Source organism: Terrapene carolina, unplaced genomic scaffold, assembly GCF_002925995.2.
Source record: "Terrapene carolina triunguis isolate 2854851 unplaced genomic scaffold, T_m_triunguis-2.0 Scaffold26, whole genome shotgun sequence".
In the NCBI taxonomy this organism is placed as follows: domain Eukaryota; kingdom Metazoa; phylum Chordata; order Testudines; family Emydidae; genus Terrapene; species Terrapene triunguis.
Genome location: NW_020664377.1, coordinates 2151844 through 2162945, shown reverse-complemented (window position 1 = coordinate 2162945; position 11102 = coordinate 2151844).

The window sequence follows — 11102 nt, the reverse complement described above, 5'->3', positions numbered from 1 at the left end:
CTCCTACACAAGCATTCAGTTCTTGAGCAGTCCAGGCAAACAACGCACGTTACAACAAAGCTTAAATTTGTTCTTCATAATAATTTCAAAAACAATACTAGCTGCCTATTTAATTTTAAAAACAGCAAAAAATATTGACCTCCCTTTCCATTTCTTATAAGGAGTCTTGAAGTTTAAATCTCCTCAGTGTGATAGATATGCTTGCTTTGATCTGCTTAGCTCTTGGAAGTCCAGGGGCTCCAGGTAGGGTGACCAGACAGCAAGTGTGAAAAATCAAGACAGGAGGTGTGGGGTAATAGGCACCTATATAAGACAAAGCCCCAAATATCAGGACTGTCCCTATAAAATCGGGGCATCTGGTCACCCTAGCTCCAGGCTCCTGGCCCCGTGCAGGCCAGGGTCCCTAGGGACAGCTCTGTCCGCCATTAGGGTTTTTTTTCCTGAGAACCCCCTGTAACATTTTTGCGAACCCCAGTTTGGGAACCACTGATCAGCTTATTCCCCTCTTTATATGGGTATATAACCTATACTGGCATAAGCCCATTTAAACTGCTGCCATAATGAGGGGGGAGTGTACTGGTTTAATTATGCTAGTACAGCTGATGTGGTACAACTTTTGAGTGTAGACAAGACCTTACGTTTCCTGCCACACATGGGAGGCCATATTAGTCCAGGAGCAACAGTTGTTTGTGCCATTTTATTTAACAACCCCCAGAAGAAACAAGACTTCCACCTGATGACAGTTAATGTTTACCCTCTTGCATAAGAGCTGGACTGGTTCCCAAACCTAGCAGCAGTTAGTTTGAGTGTAAGGCCCTGTGATTAAAACCACATTATCAGCAGCATGGTTCTGGTCTGGTTCCTTGCAAACCATGCTATAACCATATTAATACACTCTGTTTTAGTCTATGTGTTGGGAGTTGTCACCTGTGTTCCCCCTCTGTGGTCCACTCCAGGAGTGCCCAGTCAGGTCTATCCTCTTATTGACTGGGTATATGTCACCTCAGGAAGGGATACACAGCTCAAATTCTAGACACCGTTAACTACTGCAGTCTTTATCTACCTCAAGTTCTTTCTTTGTCTTTTGGTCTCTGGAAAACCTAGTTTGAAAGAGTAGATGCAAACCACCAGGGGTGATGTAACACTGGAGTCGTTTACAGTCTTAGCGACTCATCTTAATCACCTCTCCCCCCATACTGTTTTTAGTTCTTGGAGAAGCTATGGTAACCCTCTCCCATGGGGTAAAACACAGTCTTACGTAAACCATTCTTAAATTTAATACAATGGTCCCCAAAGATAGTGCATGCGATTGCAACATCTGTTCCATGGTTTTCTATTGCACAGTTTGGTTAGCACGGTCTGGAGGGAAAAATCTCTCTCTCTACAGTAGTTAGGAAAACTACTAGCACCAGTTATGCTTTAGCAACCAGCATGTTTCAACTTGTTTGATTTTAGCACCCTTTAAGCCATTGTGGGAAACCAGGACCGTCCCAGTGTGTGGTAAGTGGGGCGAGCTGACACTGCCCTCATCAGAGATTTCCCAACACACCAGACTAACTGCCCGCCATGCAATAGCAAACTGGGGTTGCAAGCTTTCAGATGGCAGTCACCACCCGTGAGGGCAATTCTCATCATGCTGGGGCCTGTGTGCTGCAGGGCTGGGTGGAGAGCTCAGCACAAGACTTGAGGAACGTGCCCTCCCACTGAGGGCTCTGAAGACACTGCTAGGTCATCCCAGCTTTGCATCATGATCTAGCCCCACCACTTGGTGCTTGGTTGGGTGCGGGCCCAAAACGACCACATGCAACCAGTCAGTGAATACCTGCAGTAGCTGCCTGGTCAGCTTTATTCATTGTCCGCTCATCCTCAGCAGTGGCAGATAAGCCAATGGGGCCTGTGCCCAGGGGCCCCAACCTGCTTCACCCACCTGGCGCTTCTGGAGGGTAGCAGGGCCAGGGTGCGGGGGCTTCCCTGCTCGCTGGCAGGAGCGCCAGGCGGGCGGAGTGGGGCAAGTCCCGGCGCCCCGACCCCATTTCCCTAGCAGGAGCGGGGGTGGGAAGAGACTGCAGGTGGAAGGAGTGGGGAGGGGCCCCCACTTGCTCTGGCCCAGGGCCCCACAAATTGGTAATCCGCCTCTGATCCTCAGTACCCTGTGTCTGAATGCTAGGCTCATTAGGACAAAAGATTCACCTGCCCTGTCCTTCAAATGAACAAAAGAGCATTGCTGCTCTGTGCTGCTTCCATGTTTTTGGCAGTGAGCTCAAAAATGGCATGAAAAATAGGGAAGGAACCAAGGGATTTATGGGAATTTGACTCCAAACTCCCACAGTTCCCTGAAAGGCGTGAGGGTATTGAGGTCACATAGGAAGTCTGTGATAGAACCAGGAACTAAACCCAGCTGTCCTGAATGCCACTCCATGTCTTCATCACTCCATGCTGATCTCTGTGCGTGAAGTGCAGCGTTAAACTCCCTGCTAGCCATACAAAAATAAATCCTCAGTCATGGCTGTATTGTTGGGTTTTTTTACATTTGTACAAAAGTGGGATAAGCCAATAAAGCTTAACTAGAGACTTAAAATGTGGTTATTGGTTATTACAAAACTGAAAATTGTGAGCAATTAGTCTCTAATATGCACTAATCGCTTTCAGTAATTAGAGGGGATAAATTAAACTGTCAAGAATTTGGAAAAGTGACCGACTCCAATGGGATTTGGTTCAATTAACTATCTGAGAATGATAGGCGTCAGTAGAGGCTGTTACTGAAATGGTGGAACATGTGTTCTCAGTAAGAAAATCCCAGACATTTTCTTCTGTCCACACTGATTTATTTTCTTCTCCTTTGGAAGCAAAAGAGGAAGAGCCAGTTAATGGCAGCTTATCATGGTGGTTTCTCTCCCCAGAGGCTGTAGTCTGAGATCTGCATACGTCATTCTTCCCGCATGTTTGTTACCCCTGACCCAAAAAAAAAAAAGTTAGAGCTGCAATAAAATGTAATCAACAAAACTCTGGTAGAGCAGGAAATAACAAGCTATGTAAAGAAGTTTCCTAGGCACGAATGGTGTCACAGCCTAATTAACAGGCCCTCCTCCTGTCCTTGTTTAGTAGCACACAGGAGTTACCATACTTGCTCAGACCCAGGGTCTATTTAGTCCAGTATGCAGTCTCTGATAGTGGCTAGCACCAGATGGCCCCACAGTAGGTAGATGTGGGATAATCCACCCTCCACATTAGGCCTTTGGATTTAGTTTTTGGAACCAGACAACAGTCTTATTCAGCTTTGGATTCCAGTTACATTTTAAGCCTGTTTGTCAGTTCCATTTGAGCTGAATGGGAGCCTGAGCTGACCTACTGCAATTCTGATACAGGTTTGTTTTCTTTTGCCATTACAAGTGCAGAGAACACCCAAAGCAATATCCTTGAATGGAAAGCCACAAACAAAAAGCATTTGCATTTCAGGGTAGTGACTAATTTGTTGCACCTGTACTGGGTGTGGCTCTGAAAGTGAACTAAAGTGCGTCAGATATGGGAGGGGCTGAATGGTGCAGTCACCCCTGTACCAAGTTAATGAGCAAACTGCTTCTATTTAAGCTGGGATGGGCACTAAGGAAGCCAAACTAAATGAACAGAGCTTTAATTATTTTATAATTCATTAAACTCAGTGCTGCTCATTTGTAACCTATTTCAGAGCTTATCATTTTTCCTGGCAAGGCTAGATAAGCTTTGTTATCAAAACCCACTATCCACAAGGAACTCTGCACCTTATACTTAGCAGTAACTGGAAAACAGCTGAAAGTCAGTTTGAGTTGCAGAGTTCCAGTTACAGATCAAGCTCTTCTCCCTTGGAATGCACTGGGTCGTGTGCAGATATAATTCTGCTAGTCGACACACATGCAGTAACAACAATGCTGAATCACAGAGAAAGATCAACTCTTAATTCTTTAAAGCCAAATAAGGCCACAGCTCAGCCCATGATGTTCCCTAGTCCCAGCTTCTTAAACTGAATTATTATTGTTATCTTCCTATCTAAACTATACCTCCAACCTCGCTGTAATTTTCAACCACTTTATTCCCCATCATTCAGTCCCATAACCTAGAAGGGGTCATTTCTGTAAACAGCCTGAGTCCGGTCCCAGAATGCACTAGGTTCAAAGTAAAAATTGGGAATTTTTAAAAATTTTTTTTTACCGTATCTTTTCTCTGGTTACTCAGGAAACTGGCAGGGATCTCTCCAGGCTGTACACACAGCTTTCTTTTACATTTGTTTTCACTGAGGTTTCACTGCCCCCGGCTACAGCAGAGATGAGCATCTTATAACTGCAATACATCACAGCGATCTCGATGTTAAAACTGCCCAGTACGCCTTTATTTTTAGTTTCATTGCACAGCCCTCATTCATTCCCTGAGCATCCTCCAGCTTGTGCACTTCACTAGGCAGAGGTTCTGGGGAAACAACAGTAGATGATCATGGAATTAAAACGTCTGCACCAGATCTTTGACGATGTGAACTGGAGTAGTGCCATTTACATCACAGCACTATGGCAGTTTACACCAGCTGAGAATCTGGCCCATCATCATCATGCATGCACATAATTTTTGAGTGCTTGACTTTCTAATCTTAATAATGTTCTTTTAATTAGGTTGGGGGTTTGTTTTGTTTTTATGGTATGTTCTCAATAAGCTGCATCCGCCTTCTGCATGAGCTTTCTATTGCAGCTACTTTTTTTCCTTGTTTTTTTCTTTTTCCTGATTGACAGAGGCTAAATCAGTTAGGAATGCACCAAGGATAAGTGAATATGCTGGAAATGAAGATTGTAGGTGCCTGTTAATGTACCATATGCTTGATTTAGCTGCAAAGCAAGTAAGAGCTATTTGTGTCCTTGCTGATTAAGAACAGCCACATATCCCTGTGGCCTTGTTTAGAAACTAGGTCCCTGTGAAATAGCTCTGGCATTAGAAAGGAAAGCCCCGTCAGGTGAATCAGCAGTATGTACAGCACCCAGTTACATATATGATTAACACGTTTACTGAACAAAAAAACAAAAAGGAAATGTTGAAACTGCCTGATGATGAGTGTAAGGGTGCTGAAGCCATTAACATAACAAAATAAAGACTTGTCCTACGCTGTGTTTGTGTGTGTGTGTCAAGTATCGGGGGTAGCCGTGTTAGTCTGTATCCACAAAAACAACAAGGAGTCCAGTCTAATCCACCCTGATTGAATTGGCCCTGTCAGCGCTGGTTCTCCACTTGTGAGGTACTCCCTTCTCTTCATGTGTCATTATATAATGCCTGCATCTGTAACTTTCACTCCATGCATCTGAAGAAGTGGGTTTTTTACCCACAAAAACTTATGCCCAAATAAATGTGTTAGTCTTTAAGGTGCCACCGGACTCCTTGTTGTTTTTTGGTGTGTGTATGTGTGCGCGCATGAGAGAGGTGGGCCCTGGCCCATTCTTTTAATTCACACCTCCTTGTATTGCAGCTTCAGCTAACTCATGGATACCTTCATAACATGCCTGTCAGACACATTTACTGTTGCTCCTTCCCCTCACCATTTTGAGTCTCTGGGCAGGTCTACACTAGAAGCACTGCTTCGGTGCATCTGCGCCGCTGCAGCAGGTCTGGTGAAGACGCTCTCTGCCGGTGGGAGGGTGCTCGCCCATCGGCATAATTACTCCACTTGCGTGAGAGGTGGAAGCTGCATTGGCAGGAGAGCGTCTCCTGATGACATAGCACCAGTGTGGACAGCGCTTATGTCGCTATAACTTGCATTGCTTGGGGGCAGTGGAGTGTCTGTTTCACACCCCAGAGCGACATAAATTAGCTTGACTTAAACTGTAGTGCAGACCTGCACTTTGTTTTTCTAAGTTACCATTGGTGACTTGTACTGAATGTAATTTAAAGGTGACACACACAGAAAAAAAATTGGATGCATGCTCTTTTTGCTTCTTTATGAGGTGAGACGGTGGCCGGAAAAATTTATTTTTTCAATGCATTTTTCCTGTTCATTTTTACCTGAGAAATTCAGGTCATCTTGACCCTGTTTTTCCTGAAAGCATCTGTGGAGAACCACGAGGCTGCTGGCAATCAAGGATATTGTGAATGTGCAACCTGCTTAACGGAGAGAAATTATTTTTCTTCAGGCCATTTAAAACACTTTTGTTGTTGTTAAAACCTACTTAACGCAAATGTCTAAGAAACACAGGAGAAAATACGTCTTTAAGAATCTAACACTCCTGTCTCTTTGATTAAGGCCAAGAACTTTCACACTCACATCTGAGACCTCTCCCATGCTAAATCTATGTCTCCAAAGGCTACCCCAGCAAAGTCAGGGGAGATCAGATTTGACTTGCCTCATTTGAGGGTGGGGGTGAAAGAAAACTTTTTGGGCCTTCTGTATACACCTCTTCCCGGATATAATGCTGTCCTCGGGAGCCAAAAAATCATACCGCGTTATAGGTGAAACCACGTTATATCGAACTTGCTTTGATCCGCCGGAGTGCACAGCCCCGCCCCCCCCCCGCCCTCCCCCGGAGCGCTGCTTTACCACGTTATATCTGAATTCATGTTATATCGGGTCGCCTTATATCGTGGTAGAGGTGTACATCATAAACAAAACAAAAAGGAGCAAACCAATTTTTCCCCCTTCCTTGTCATCTTTAATGTCTCAGCAAGCCCGGAATACTTTCTACTCTCTTTGGTGCACAGTTCCCATCTGATAGAATAACTGAAAGTTACAACTAAAGATCTCAAAAGGAGAGTAGATGCAGCTTTAGGTCTCAACCACCCTAGAATGAAATCTATTTTACTATAAATGTTTAAATAGTTTAGCACAGCTTCGACCTCAGCATCTCTTTATTTATAACTGCCTGGAAGTTCTTAGAAACTGGAATCTACTTCTTAACTTTCATTTCTCTTTCCAACATGCACAACCACTCATTAGTTGTTGTAGGGTTTATCATAAGTACATTTGGTCAGCTGGCACTGATTTTTATTAAGAGGAATGATTAAACATTTGTTTTGAGACACATGAGAATGACATCGATTTTTTGCAAACAGGTGTATAAAAAAGAGGTTATATTTGGGGCCTATCCCTGTTTGGCTCTTGAGAATTGAGAGTCCCACCCACTCTAAGATTTACAACCTAGAAATATCACTGTGCTGTTTTACATAAACCCAGAATGTTCCATTTTAGCCCTGCACATAGAGGGTAACATTTTTCAGTCATGCTGTCATTTTATTTTATGGCCCTTCCTTTTCATCTGCAGCACACAGTTCTCCGAATAATTAAGGGCTGCACTTTCCTTGCTCTGATATGAATATGCAAAGTGATGTATTTACAGTAGAGGTGACAGGACTTGAGTTTCTGCCACCACATCCAATGTTGACTCCATCATCCTAGAAAGAGCAATTGTTGTGTATTCTTTCACTCAGTCCCCAGATCTGAGTGCAGTTTCACAGCTGTCACTTGGAATATTTTAAAGAGTTGCTTTCTCCAATTCCAAACACATTCAGAAACTAGGAGATGCATCCAAGGCAAAGCGCCCTCAATGAACAATCTTGCAACCTTACCTCTGGGCGCACATTGTGGCTGTGGGTAAGAGGGTAGAGAGCTAAGTCCAGTCCCAGCTGAAGCTCACAGAAATGATTCCATTTATAGGGAAGGATTAAAATGAAGATTTAATTGATCTCTGACTTTTCAGTGTGCAGGTTCCCTTAGGGAGCTCAATACTGCAGTGCCAAGGCGAATCACGAAGCAACATTCATTTATTTTTCCCCACCCATGAAATTCAGCAATTGAATGCTAGAGTGTCAGACTACAGCTTGTCAACCAGGGTTATTTAGGGGATATTTAGAGGAAGTTGGCATTGTATAAAAAGAAATAGCAGACTAACATAACACTTCTAGGCATCCTTCTCAAGAAGCCCTTATTACAAGGGACATTCCTCTCTCTGGACCTAAATTTACCTGCAGCCCACACAAATCTGGCATTATTTCCATTTGAGTGCTGTGAACTGTTTACATCTGAAATGCTGAATCATGAAAGTGAGGAGATAGAAAATGTCATTTGGCATAAGAAAAGGACGTGGCAGTTGGCTGGCGCCATGGCAAGACAAGCAGCTAAAAGGTGATTCAGGAAGGATTTAGAATGGTGGCCCATGGATGGCAAATGAACCAGCGCAGCTGTGAGCCAGATACAGAGCTGCAATGTCAACGTAGGTGTGAGTTCTTTAGGGCAGGGACCGTCTTTTTATTTTGTGTCTGTACAGCACCTAGCACAAAGGTCTATGACTGGGGATCCAAGAGGCTATGATAATACAAATCATAAATAATTTTGGGATGGGAAGAGCACAAGACTCATGAAAGTTGGGCTGATGGGGGGATGGGAGGGGGCTTCATCTAGCCGTGGACTGAAAAAAATGAATAATTAAAGAGAGAAGAAATGAATCCTACATTGTTTAAAGCTTCCTGCTCTAATAATAACAGGTTTGTGTCTGTCTTTCTGGAGATTCCCCTCCCCTATCATGTCCCTTGTAGAACTGAGAGCATCCAGATACCATAAATGCTGACACAGAGTAGATAGACATGTGTGAATATAAGAGAAGCTAGGTAAACAACCCTAAGCCCTTTTACTTACACACACACACACACACACACACATACATACATATATAAATGTGGGTCTATATCTAAATTGGATTGTCTGGAGGGGAAAAGATGCTTGAGAATGTCTCCTTGGCTCAAAGTGGCACAGTCAGAAGATATTGAGCTCTCTGTGCCAGATCAAGATGAATTCATTTAAATTAAAGATTAATGTTAGAACTCGAGGCATAAAGGAATCTCTTTCTCCAAGCAACTATTGTCTAGATTTGGTTAGAATTTAATTAGTTTGTTTGTCATATGAAAGTTGCCTGAGCTTTGGCTCTGGGGCTTTTAGAGTTTCACACTTTACACTGAGAAGAGAACAGCTTTTTATTGTTTTATATATTGAGGATGTGCCTGGATTCCCTAAATCTGAGTTATTGACTTTTACAATACACTTATGCCCACTGTAAGATCCAAAAATAGGGAGGCTGAGGGTTTGAAATTAACTTTAAGGATCAGATCCAAAGGCCATTGGAGTCAATGGAAAGACTCTCATTGACTTTAGTGAGCTTTGGTTCAGGCCCCACATGTTTTTGCCATTACACTACAACCACTATGAGTGAGGGAGGGTTCTGCTTTCCTAGATTCATAGATTATAAGGCCAGCAGGGACCACTGTAATTTCCTACATAACAATGGCCATGGACTTTCCTGAATGAATTTCTGTTTGAACTAGATCTTATCTTTTGGAAAAACATCCAATCCTGATTTTAAAATTGACACTGATGGAGAATCCGCTATGCCCTTTGGTAAGTTGTCCAATGGTTAATTACCCTCACTGTTAAAAACTTGGGCCTTATTTCAGTCTGAATTCGTTTGCTTCAACTTCCAGCCATTGTTATACCTCTGTCGGCTAGCTGGAAGAGCCCATTATCAAATTTTTGTTCCCCATATAGGTACTTACAGACTGTGATCAAGTCAACCTTTAACTTTCTCTTTGTTAAACTAAATAACTTGAGCTCCCTGAGTCTGTCACTACAAGGCATGCTCTCTAATTCTTTAATCATTCTTACAGCTCTTCTCTGAACCCTCTCCAATTTAACAGTCTCCTTGAAGCGTGAACTCCAGAACAGGACATGGTGTTCCAACAGCAGGCGCATCAGTGCCAAATACAGAGGTAACATGATTTCCCTATTGCTACTTGATATTCCCTTTTTTAGACAGCCAAGAATCTTATTAACCCTTTTGGCCACAGCATGTTCATGTTCAGCTGACTGTCCACCATGACCCCACAAATCTTTTTCAGTCACTGCTTCCCAGGACAAAGTCCTCCATCCTGTAAGTATGGCCTACATTCTTTGTTCCTATATGTATAAGTTTACATTTGGCTATATTAAATGCATCTTGTTGGCTTGGATCTAGCTTACCAAGCAGTTCAAATCAATCTGTATCAGTTACTTATCCTCTTCCTTATTTATCACTCCCTCAATATTTGTGTCATCTGTAAACATTATGGGTAGTGATTTTATGGTGTCTTCCAGGTCATTGATAAAAAAGTTTACATGCATAGGGCCAAGAACAGATCTCTGCTGGACTTCACTAGAAAAACACCTGCTTGATGATGTTTCCTCATTTACAATTACATTTTGAGCCCTGTCAGTTAGCCAGTTTTTAATCCATTTAATGTGTGCCGTGTTAATTTTGTATCATTCTACTTTTTTAATCAGAATGTCATGAGGCATTATTTAAGCTTAGTACCAATGGACACAAGAACAAATGGATATAAACTGGACATTAGGAAGTTTAGACTTGAAATTAGACGAATGTTTCTAACCATTAGAGGAGTGAAGTTCTGGAACAGCCTTCCAAGGGGAGTAGTGGGGGCAAAAGACATATCTGGCTTCAAGACTAAGCTTGATAAGTTTATGGAGGGGATGGTATGATGGGATAGCCTAATTTTGGCAATTAATTGATCTTTGATTATTAGCAGGTAAATAGGCCCAATGGCCTGTGATGGGATGTTAGATGGGGTGTGATCTGAGTTACTACAGGAAATTCTTTCCTGGGTGCTGGCTGGTGAGTCTTGCCCACGTGCTCAGGGTTTAACTGATCGCCATATTTGGGGTCGGGAAGGAATTTTCCTCCAGGGCAGATTGGCAGAGGCCCTGGAGGTTTTTCGCCTTCCTCTGCAGCGTGGGGCATGGGTCACTTGCTGGAGGATTCTCTGCACCTTGAGGTCTTTAAACCACAATTTGAGGACTTCGTAACTCAAGCATAGGTTAGGGGTTTGTTACAGGAGTGGGTGGGTGAGATTCTGTGGCCTGCGTTGTGCAGGAGGTCAGACTAGATCAGGGGTCGGCAACGTTCGGCACGCGGCTCGCCAGGGTAAGCACCCTAGCGGGCTGGGCCAGTTTATTTACCTGCTGATGCAGCAGGTTCGGCCGATCGCGGCCCCCACTCGCCACGGTTCGCCGTCCTGGGCCAATGGGGGCGGCGGGAAGCAGCGGCCAGCACATCCCT